General features: G+C 41.8%; 1 protein-coding gene across 11 annotated transcripts in view; it reads right to left on the minus strand.

The window, feature by feature from the left end:
- The window catches only part of LOC113406875 (zinc finger MIZ domain-containing protein 1), a 500854-nt gene extending 489173 nt beyond the window's left edge, over positions 1-11681 (minus strand). For all 11 annotated transcript variants that reach the window (XM_026653693.1, XM_026653694.1, XM_026653703.1 and 8 more), the window contains exon 1: positions 11486-11681. The gene's annotated coding sequence lies outside the window, so the exon portion shown is untranslated. The remainder of the gene's footprint in view (positions 1-11485) is intronic.
- Between the last annotated feature and the right edge of the window lie 305 nt (positions 11682-11986).

The following is an 11986-nucleotide window of genomic DNA, read 5'->3' on the forward strand; positions in this document are numbered from 1 at the left end:
CCCGCCAGGGTGCTTACCCTGGCGAGCCGCGTGCCGAACGTTGCCGACCCCTGATTTAAGACATTATTTACTGTTGTTGCATCTGCCCTTAAATGGCAACTGTAAGAGCATGGATAAATGGACTAAGATGCCATCTATCCACACTACAGTTCCTATGGAGCAGTTTACTTTCAGACCCGCTGCTTTTAATCTGTGTCAATGATATTATCAAATCAGTGCCACTCCCACTTATTTAAATCAATGCCAGATAATGTCCTAGTTTTTTAGCTTCCTAAATAAATGCTTCTGAGCAAATTTTTCTCCATCTTCTACAGCAGAACAAATTATCACAATAAAGCTGTGACATACGAGGACTATTGCCTTTTCTGGTCCTGATCCTGGAAGTCTACCTTTTGCATGCACAATTTCCTTTAAAGTGAATCGGAATTCTGCATAGAGAACTTCCAGGTCGATGAAACCAAAAGATCCAGAGTTAAAAGCACAAAACATACATAATGCAAAACTGCATACACAATACTATGCGCATGCACACAGGGAATATATGATGGTGTGTGGTCTGACTTAAGGATTTTATCGGCAGGTGGTTAAGATGTCCTCATTATTATCAAATGGCTTTGCCACTGGTCAGTTATGTAGGTCAATTCAAACCAGTGCCAGTAAAAGCTATACACCACACCACTGTTTATTCTGCATATGCCACAGACTTGACAGAAAAATATTTATTAATGTTTCAGGGAGTTTCAAAAGAAAGTTACTAGAATTATTATTATACCCCTCTGCCTGTCAAACCAGTGGTCTGAGTTAAAAGAGGCCTGATTTTCTGAAATACCGAGCGCCCACATCTATTTTAATCAACTGCAAGCTCTCTGGGGCAAGGACTATCTTTTACTATGTGTTTGTAGTGTGGCTATCATAACGCAGTCCCAATCCCCAATTTCTACTTTAATACAAAACACAAATAATAATACTAAAAATAAGTGCCCATCACCTCTTAAAATGTAACCCTGTAAGTCCTAGCACACAGACCTGACAGGGAAATTACAATTCAAAGTCACTGGCACAGGATTTTAAAAAATATTGGACTTGTGTCTGCCTCATGCTTCTTTATGAAATATACACAAAGTCTGAATGGGTTTTTCTTTGCTTGCACTTATACCTTAGACGCTAGGTTCCCTGTAAGCTGCAAGGCCGCGCAGCAAGCTATTTAGGGCCGCGCAGGTCCCCCAGCGCAGCCTCTCTGGAGCCGCCAGGGGGGAGAAGCCCCTCCCCCGGCCTGGCCCAGGCCCGCCGCGGCCTGGGAGAGGAGCTCTTCCACCAGAGCTGCCGCGGTGGGGAGAGGTGCCCCTCCCTCCCCAGCCCAGGTGCTGCTGCGGGGAGAGAGCTGGGGGGAGTCCTCTCTTCCTGCCGTAGCCCCGGGGCAGCCTGCGCCCCAAACCCCTTATCCCCATCCCCACCCCAGAGCCTGCACCCCAGCTGAAGCCCTCATCCCCCGCACCTCAACCCTCTGCCCCAGCCCTGAGCCCCTCATCCCTGGCCCCACCCTGGAGCCCGCACCCCTCTCCACACCCCAACCCTCTGTCCCAGCCCTAAGCCCCCTCGCACACTCTGAACCCCTCGACCCCACTCCACCACATGAATTTTGTTATGTGCACCAATACGGAGGCATTTTTTTCACACATCACCTCCATATTGGTGCACATAACACAATTCATTCCGTACATGGGTGGGAAAAATTAGAAGGAATGCTGCTTAGAAGTATCAGATATGCAAGGTCTGGTTTTGCTAGAAGACTTCTTGTAGGCCTCAGATGACTGAAATGAGCTCTTACACCATAACTGAAAGATGTGGGTGTGAGATATTTAACAAAGATGTCCTTTCTCCCAATTGTTCATTGCACATTGGAGCTTTGTGTGTGTTAACAAAAAACAAGTTTCAAAAAGTCTGACCAAATATTTCTTTCCCATTCAGTCTCTTGATTTGCAGCACTCCTTAAACAGGTCATTTGAAGAATCACCATCAGCAGTTTTAAAAGCTTGTTAGATCAGTCGGCTATGGGGGAGGAGCAGCAGAAAAGATGAATTGGTGAGGAGTGCACAAAAATGCAGATGTTATTATGGTGGAGCAGCAGGGAGTCCACAGTTAAGTTGCCTTAGAGTTTTCAGTAAGTGTATACTCTATCTGCACACAGTGTTCACAAACAAGGAACTACTTCTCAGTGCCTCAGTTTCTTTATCTATAAAATGGAGATAATACCTACATAACAGTGCCATCATGAGCTGCACTTAAAGTTTATAAAGTACTTTAATAAGGTTGGATTGAAGAGATATAATAATCATAGAAGCATTGTCAGGAGAAAGTTCACTAAACCAGATTCCTTTTAGAAGGAGCATTCCAATCTTAGATACAAAATGTTAAATCAAATGTAAAGTGCATCAACCTGCAGCAGAACAAAAAGAGGAAGCTTTCTTTGAAAATGCTTGGGGGTGGCATAGGGTTGCTGCAAGGGCAGCCAGTGTAAGCTGTGCACCTGTTGTAAACAAGTTAACTTCTGTGATCCTATTGTTGGGAAAGAGTTATAAGAGCATTAAACAAACATCGAAATTGTAGGAAGGACACAAAGAAATGAGATAGATCTTATGACAGTCACATTATTCTTCTTTCCCTCTGCAAACCGCAGCAGAAGAAACCCTCTCTCTCATTTATAAATTGTTCTATTAAGAATTTAATGCCACTGAGGAAGTCTCAAAATTATTTTTAATGCTTTTTTTCCCCCTTGGGAAGAGGAAAAGGCAGCCAGATGGGATTTCTGTTGACCTATGAACACTTTCCCGCTTTTAACAGTGATGGCTCTTTACTGTCACACACTTCTTACCCTGGTAGCCAGCATTCTCAAACTATCTCTTAACCTGAAACACACTCTAAGCAAATTTTCCTTATAGATAAGCATTCCAATTTCTGGTCACTAAGGCGGCCAAAATCTTATGAGCAACTACAATCCTGTGGAATCCTTAAGGTTTGTGTTGAGACCATGCTGTGTGTGAAACTTAATTGAAAACATTACAGCTCCTGAAAAAAGAGCCTGTTCCAGACTATAAAGGCTTTGTTTTGCTTTAACATTATTAAATTTGGAGGCAGAAAGGGGAGCTCTTAAAAACCTCACTGTGAGAAAGGAATCCTCTTATTAAACCCAACTTAAGTCACTGCCCAAAAGCTTCCTTAACACACAGTTAAGGTTGCCTGGCAGTGCCTCATTCCCTTCCAGAATGTTGAGTGCACCTATACCAAAACCAGGAAATACATAGTCAAGGTACACACCAATCCCGCCCCACAACCTCCGTTCTGCCCCCTGGAGCTGGCAAGAGCCATTGGTGATAAAGTGTAAGTATGTTTCAGCCAGGGCTGCCCTATAATAGGAAGACACTAGGAATAACTAAATGAATGTGCTATTTTAAGTTGGTTGTGTCCCACAGAACTGTATTCTCTCATTTGTCTGCATGCTGCGCCAACGGCTCTTCAGTGTGTTATTAACAGCTATATTGACTGGTGCAGGGATACTTGCTGTAGATTGCCACAGCTCACACTGGGATATAAGGAGAGGTGCATCTGCACCCAAATGTATCCTGGGCCCCTCCTTTCTGTGTTGAGTTATGTGGGTTGTGTGGGCAGAAGAGCACAATGGTCTGTTGTTGCCATAGGGATTTGTAGCAAGCTGCAAGCATACATAACAATACACTACAGGAAAGAGGTATGTTCGGGTGATGTTCCAGAAGGAATCCTTAGGACAAGGGTCAAAGGGAGGTAACATCTGCCAACTCTGAGGTGGTTTGTCCTGAACAGGTGAAATGCTTTGGTATAGGCCTGGCACAGCCAGCTTGTGTTCACTAAACCCATCCTAAATATAACTTTTGCCTTAACGAGGACACAGTCTGACATTTTCTACTGCTGTACTCAGCTACCATCCCTGGAGTGTTCCATATCATCTGGAAGGACAGAGTGCTGCAATGTTATCTGTTGGGGTGGGCTGGGGTATCATTCAAAAGAGGGCAGAGTTAAGGGTGCAGGGCACAACTGGCAGTACTTTAACTCTGTAGTTCCTATTTTTCATAGATTAAAGTATAGGTGCATTTGACTTCCTGATGACGTAAGAGGCATTCCAGTCAACCTCAACCCTGCATTAACCATTTCTGGGCAGTGAATTTCCCTTGTTTTTTGAGGAAATGGTAGTACTGAGGGAGCCATGATGGGAGGGCTGAAGGAGATCACCTGGGGAACACCTCACTGCTATTCAAACACTTTGTATCTGTAACATCCTGGAACCAGCATGGCTACAAGAACACTGCATACCTTACTGCCATTCACCTACCTGCTCTGCCCTCTTCCTGGCTCCTTCATGCCTCCTGCTATAGCCTCTTGCAATAAGGGTGCCAAACTGAGATCAATTGCAAGTGGGTGATACCAGACTGGGGAGGATCAAGGACATCATTTGAGCTTCAAATGTGTGTGTGGGGGGGGGGAGAAGACATTAAGAACTGTAAAATTTTGAATCATGTGATTTTTAGGAGGTGGGGTGGGGAATGTATTTCAGGAACACCTTGATCAAAAGATCTCAGATTTGGACCATTAACCCTCCCTGGATTCTCATGAGGCACACAATTTTCAAGACAATCCAAGTAAGGATGTGGATTTCAAAGCACTTAGAAAAATCAGCTGCTAAACAGTAAACTAGTCTCAACCTTAACTATAGTAGCACTATCACCCAGTCATGACCTATTAACAGAGGAAGGCAGAAAGCTCAGGCTGACTGTATTTGGAGAGAGTGGGTGTTTAAACAAGGAAAAGAGAAGAGATGCTTACACTTTAAAAACTGCTGGCTAAGGCACAGAAGGTGTACCTTTCAGAGCAGGCTGAAAAGCTCTTCTGTTCTCAGAGGGTAACAGGAGCACAGCCAAGAGACAAGCAGATATTTATCAGAGGAATTGTTTTTTCCCCCTACTAAATGACCAATTGAAGCCCTTACCATTCTGTCATATATCTGTGTCACTGTAGCCCCAATAAATAAACCGCTCTGATTAGTTATGAGACTATCTGGAAACCCCTATGAGACTGATAACACTGGCTTTGTCAGCCAGTCAATCATCATGCTCTGCAGTCTCACAGACATGCACAAACAAATAAACCCCAAACTTGCTCACAGCTGAGCTGCATTTCTCCATTTATTTCACCCCTCCAAGTCCCCTCTGCCAACAAGTGTGTTAATCTGTTAAGCAAAAGGTCCTTACAAAACGAGGGCAGATAATATTTCATCAGGTACAGAAAACTGTAACAAGATCAGGGCACAGTTTATCTACACTGTATGCATTTGTGTATTAAGCAGATCGACCTGTTAGTATCCTTCAATTAATACCATCGTGGCCCAGATTGACTTATGCTTGTGAAATAACTCACCAGGAGACTGTTTACACACACAGCTCCTCCCCCCCGCCCCATTACCTCCTCCAGTGATTTCTTACACGTGGTTTACAATAGCAGAGGCAAGAAACAGTTTCAAGAGGCCAGACACAGTGATTAGAAAATTACCATGTTGATTTCATATCACACTGTATGGAAGGTATATAATGTCTGTTGGCTTCATTCTGATGCTAATTTCCAGTAGATACATTTATTAATATCTAGTTTGGAATTGCTCCCAGTTCCTACCTTAAGTTAAGCTTTCAGGAAGTAGTGGCTGCTGTGGAGAGTAGTAAGATAAAAACATGTGCCCTTCACAATTAACAAAAAACTGAGCAACCAGTTGAGTCTGCACACACATTATTCATGGAAGCTGGGGCCAGCCAAAGATAGTTCTACCTCACCACGGCCTTAGCCCAGTAAAGAAGGCTCAGAGCAACCAAGAATGACTTCGAGCTTGCACTCCATACAGTACTGAGAAACTAAAATATGGTTCTGTTGCAAAGGAGATAGCAGGGCAGGGAGCCACAGAATACTTTATGAGAGAGAGACAAAATTCAAGGCTGCATAGATCTGGAGAAGGATGTCTTAGTATTATGACATCTGTTTTATAAATCGACTCTCCACCATCCGCTGACATATAAACATTTAGTCAGGAGAAAATCAAATAGCAAGCTCCTTACGCAGACAAACAGTGAACAGTAGGGGCAATCCAAATCCACAGATTTATGGTACTTCCACAGATTTCTGTAGTGCCATGAATAGTAAAGGGATTTTATATTAAAAAAAAAAATCCTACGTAGATTGAACCAATAGGCTACACACTTTACTTTGTGAAGCAATTCAGTGCAGCTTTGTAGAGTCAGAGACACAGTATCAACAGAAGGAAAATTTCCCATATTCATTTTAATGAAGTGTTAACTTGATAGTTTAGATGTGACCACTTGAATGCTAACTTATTAAATAACTAAACAAAATCCAAACACCCAGCCTGAATTACTGAACTACCATTACAAAGGGCATATGGGTCTGTTTTGTTTTTAGCCCTTTAGAGACACCTTTAAAAAGTAAGCCATCATCCCCTCACCCCAGAAACAATTGGATCCAGCTGTTCCAGAATTGAATGATACGAATATAAGCTACTGCTTTTACCCCCATATGCATGTTTGAAAGGTATAATTATCTCAACAGATGCGAACATAAGAGAGCTTGAATCAAATGAACATTTCTGAGTTACACAGAGGGGTATGTTCCTTGCAGATTTGGGTTGTTCCCACTGATTAAAGTTAATTTCTATTACCATGGGCTGGATAATTTAGCTAGACACACTAAGGACCTACACAAGATAGTTTTCTCTCTCCCACTAGAAAAGTACTGTCTACATTATTTTTCATCCTTCTCTCCTTGGGAGAAAGTTGTACCACTTTGCGCATATAATCAGAGCCCAACCTTTGCAGGTAGTAAAAACCACTCCGTTTTCAATGCTTCTCAACCTATTAGAAACAAAAGCATCACATGACAAAGCCTAAGACCATCTCTACTCTCATAATACACTACTGCCTCCAACAGTCAAACTAGGATGATCCATTACACCTCCTTGCCTGGACATTTCTCTTGCAACCTACAGCCCTTTTAAAAACTTCCTAAAATTAACCAACCTAAATGCAGATTGTTCTATAAAATCCAATGTAAACAAATAAAATGAAAATTGCTACATAAGAAGTTTTTGCTTTGGGGGAAGAGAGGAATAAAATCATTATGACAAAGTAACACTTGGGTTTGCAAACCTTTTGTTTTAAACCAAAAAGACACCCATTTGAAGAATAAATTCTAGCTCCACTGACACTGCCTAGCCTTATGTCAGCAGGGAAGTTTAGATCCACACAAAGTTCAGTGAAATAACAAAACACTCCTACCATATTGAACTACTGGATATACCCCATGCATATTTGCTTTGTACTACATCTTGATGAAATATGCTTCCTCTTTCAAAAACAAACCAACATCTTAAATGGATAAAGAAGTCTTGTCAGCACAGTAGCTGATGAGTGCAATCATAAACCAATTCTCAACTCCGCAGCAATATTCTCTCCATGTCTTTACACTAATACTGTATAGGATTTCAAAGAAATTGGTATAACTAGGAGGGAACAAATTAGTCAGTTGCATAGTGGTCAAATTCACTACCACAGGCACCAACTGCAGTCCCAGGTATGTATAAGAAACAGATTTTACACGTAGAACAATAACTAGATTACTTTCTGCACTGTTTGATTCCAAGTTGTTATGACATAGTGAGTAAAAACTAGTAGATCCTGAGCCACCCTTATGTTCACTCCTCAAGTCACACTGTACTCTGTATAACTTGGAAATGCAGGGCCCCTATTGCCTCCAAATGCTAGGGCACATGTTAGCAAGACAGAAGGCAAAACAAAAAACAAAATTAACAAACTTGTACGTTTTTCCAGTTTACAGTGAGAAACCAAGCTTTTTTGGCAGATAACACACATGTCAAGTTGCTAGGGACCAGCTAACTTTGGATCAACTGTAGTGTCACTGATGTAATTACCACCCATGAGTTTTGTTGTGGACACAAAACCTTTGGAACCTATAAAAGTGGAAGAGATATAGGGTAAAGGGCAGGCAACTCCCAAGAAAAGTTATGAATGGAAACATATGGTACCTAAAATTCCATCACTTCAACTCCTTGTAAAACTTTCTGATTATTAAAAAAAATCCTTTAAGTAATGGGAAAAAATAACTATTATCTTTTGTGTGATACAATATTTTGGAAAACAAAGTTCTACACCACACTCATAGCCAGGTTTCATGATCTCAGACACTACAAAACATTCACTGTATAGATGTCCAGCAACATGGTTCTTTCCCCAACAAAGTTTTAACTGAGCCTTTGCCATAGACACAATTTCTGAAATCATTAAATTTTATTTAAGGTGTTGTGAACCTTAGCCGCTGTAAACAATGAAAGCATCCACTCATGTTGACATGAGACAGATAAGTGAAATACTACATTCACTGGCTCTGCTTTTTATTTTTAAATGAAACTAAAATCTCCTTTAAGCTTAGCCTACAGAGTAGACAAGAACTACTTTTGATATAGGGCAAAACCACAGATCTGGCAATTAAATCCTGAGCATTTTTTTATTTTTTTCTTCTTTTTACATCCTAAAGACAATTCTAGAACTTCAGTTCTCATGTTCTTTAAAACAATTTTTCTTAAAAAAAAAAATAAACTGGATAGATACTTCAAAATTCATATAATTTTTGCACTCAGGAAGAAAACATTGTAGTCTCTTTCCTTAGCCTCAGAATTTTGAAGAAACTAAAAAGGTGATGATTTTAAAAAAAGCAAAATTGTGTCCTCTAATTAGGGGTGTTTAGATTATTTTAAGTCATTTTTTCCACAATCTCATTTTAATAAATGGCCTTTTCTCCTCCCCCCCTCCCCCCAAACTCCCACCCAAACTCAGAAGAAAACAGTGTCACCAAATGCACTCAACCAGCCTCAAAGTCACACGTGCTCTATTGCAGATCTTGCTTTCAATGTGTCTTTTGTTTGATGGCTGGTGTTTCAACATCCTCGAGTTGAACAGAAAAAGGTCAGCGCAAGTCTTCTGGCATTCATAAACCTGAATCAGGCCCCGCCAAGAGAAGATTGATGCCATAGTAAACTTCCCTCGATCAAAAGAAGGGGGTGCAAGTTTGAGGCAGAGACCAACTCGGTGTCTGCTAGATTAATCCTAATTCTCCCCAAAACTCTCAGTAGTTCTAAGTGTATAATTTTGCTGAACCTCTTTGTCAAACTTTTCCTCAGTTGCCTGTACATTAATTTTGGGTTAGAACTTTTGCCACAGTGCAAAATGATTGCACAAGTATATTAAAGCTGGAATAGTCTTTCATTAGCAACAGCCCTGCCTAAACATTTATCGTGGGGCTTTTTTTTTTTTTTACCCTTGTATCCATATCCTATACCCACCCCCCATTCTCCTGTCTGGAGAGGAGGAGACTGCATCATTAACCTTCCAATTTACAAGGCCAAGTTCCATATTGCCACTATAGAGAAGCTGTTGCTAAAGATTCCTTAAAAGCTCTGGCACTTCAAGGCAGTTGGAACTACTCAACCAGAGCCCAGAGCCAAAGCTTTGCCAAAGCATTAATGGGCTTTTGCCCTTTTAAATTTTATAAGCCTGTCGCCTTTCTGATGCACACAGTTCTATTCAGGGTTCTAAATGGCCATTTCATATTTAAAAGAAAGCTTGCATAGGTAGCACCCTAAAACTACCCCAGGTCATTCATCTCCCACCGACTCTCTTACTGTCTCTTAGGAAACCTTTGATAGAGCATTTGTTCAGGCTGCCAAGTTAAATCCTCCTCCCTCATGTCAATGCACTGAAAAAAGCAGTCAGAATACCAGCTTCACTCAGGCCTGCTGAAGTAAATGGAGAAAACCAATTCCTCTGTCGCTACAGAGCCATTTGCAGATTATTAACTGAGGCAAAAAAATATACACTGTGCACAATCAAACAGTAATGCAGGGCTATTGCTTAAGTTAGCTTCAGTTTCAATAAATTACCTATATGTGGTAGTTTCTAATTCTCAGTCCAGCTGCCTGGACCAGTTAGTGAGACGCACAATCAGAGCAATTTGTTATGTTTTCACCATTATATATGTCAGTTTTATTAAGCATATGAATGAGGTCTGCAACAGCAGAAGGAACTTAACACAAGAACTAGTCTTATGCTCCCCATCACAGACTCCAAAGTAGGATTGAAATTAAACTATACACGTGTAAAACAAAAGTTTGCATAGTAAAAAAATGGGTATAGTAACAACTTCCCCATTCCTCCTTTTACCTCTCCACCCCCTCCCCCATTACAAAATCAGCCTACAGAACCCCATTCCAGATGATTAGAGCAAGGAATACAACATGACTAGATGGCTCCTATTTTTATGTTTACATTCCTTAAGTGTCTTTTAACTGGCTGCCATTCTCCCTTTTACTGCAGCTAGCTCAGCCAGTCTCCCGTGAAAACGATTCCCTCCTTTTTCCTTTCACAATGGCAAGAAAGCAGGAGCTGGGTTCTTTCAATCGACCCCTCTCCCCCCCGGCTTCCTGGACAGATGTACACAGGAGAGAGAGAGACTACTCCTGCCTTGTGATTGAGAGAGGCCCCAGTCCCAACTGGCTTTCAAAACCCAGACACAAGGAATTTACACTCAGGCAAGCTTCCCAAAGCCCGGAAAACATGCCCAATCCCCCCCCCCCCCCCCCCCCCCCCCCCCCGGGAAAATACTTTGCTATTGCAACCTTCCTCTTCCCACCCCTTACCCCCAAAGATTCTTCAGTGCCAGTTCGATTGATTACGAGCCTGTCGGTGCACAACCGGAGCAGTCAGGAAAGGTAAACTGGCCAGAAAACAGAAGCTATCCGGAATATTTTAAAACCTCCTTTGTTTTTATGGCACAAGATCGCTCGCTCTCTTTCTCTCAGGCATGCCTAATTCGCCTCATTGTTTCAGCTTTTAAAACTTAAATCTACAACATGACCCCCCGTCTTCTGCTATAATTTTCAAGGATTCCTCCTTTTACAGTCAAGACACCTATTTCCCCAACACTGCCCCCTTCCCTCCCCAGCTCAAAGAGGGTGAGGGAGTGATCTGAGCCCCATATCCATAATATAGAACACTCTGGCTCCTTAATCTCTATTCGCTACAATCACAAAAAGGCAAGGAATTTCCTTTTCCGCTGGATCTCCTGTTTTCTTTTTCTGTCTCATTCCCCCTTCTCCTCTCTTCCTTTTCCAGACACACAGATACAACCTGTCCCTTTAAGAAATCTTCACACATTTTCTTGTCTCGCAAAAAACAAATGTTCTCTCTCTCTCTATATATATATATACATATATATTTCCTTAGCTTGGTTACTCCATTGTTTCGCCTCATTCAAGATACAATCCTTGCCCGGTCACAAACACAGGGAGGTGTGAACATAAGACTGAAATAGACACGAAACTTACCTAGATTGCACAGCAGGCTTGCAGTAAGCAATATAATAAGAAAGCAGGCAGGCAAAAATCCTCTTTCCCCAACTGATTGGCAGCTCTGTTCAGGTGCTTTTAAAAATATTTTTCATTTAAAAGCGGTTTCTCTCTCCTGCTCCCCCCCCCCCATACAGACAGTGAAAAGGAGCTCAATGTTAGTGGGTGAGTAAGTGAATCAACTAGCAGAGAGCACAGCAAGTTGAAGTGTCAAATTACATTGGCTATTCTATTACCAAAGGGCCATGCTTTGTGGCTGTTGGCAAAATCTGTCCCAGATTCCTATCTGAAAGGGAGCTGCCTCCTGTAGGGATGTTCTGTCCCTCGCTCTCTATTCTCGCCCCCTCTCTTCCCTCCCCGCATCACAAAGTTAAAGTTAAAAATGCAAATATTGTTTTACAGGATTTAAAAAAAACCCACAAACTTCCTCTTAATCCTAGTGAATGGCGTGCAGTGCAAACCATCCCAGAGTGAACGCAT

The sequence above is a fragment of the Terrapene carolina genome, unplaced genomic scaffold (assembly GCF_002925995.2).
Source record: "Terrapene carolina triunguis isolate 2854851 unplaced genomic scaffold, T_m_triunguis-2.0 Scaffold147, whole genome shotgun sequence".
Lineage (NCBI taxonomy): Eukaryota > Metazoa > Chordata > Testudines > Emydidae > Terrapene > Terrapene triunguis.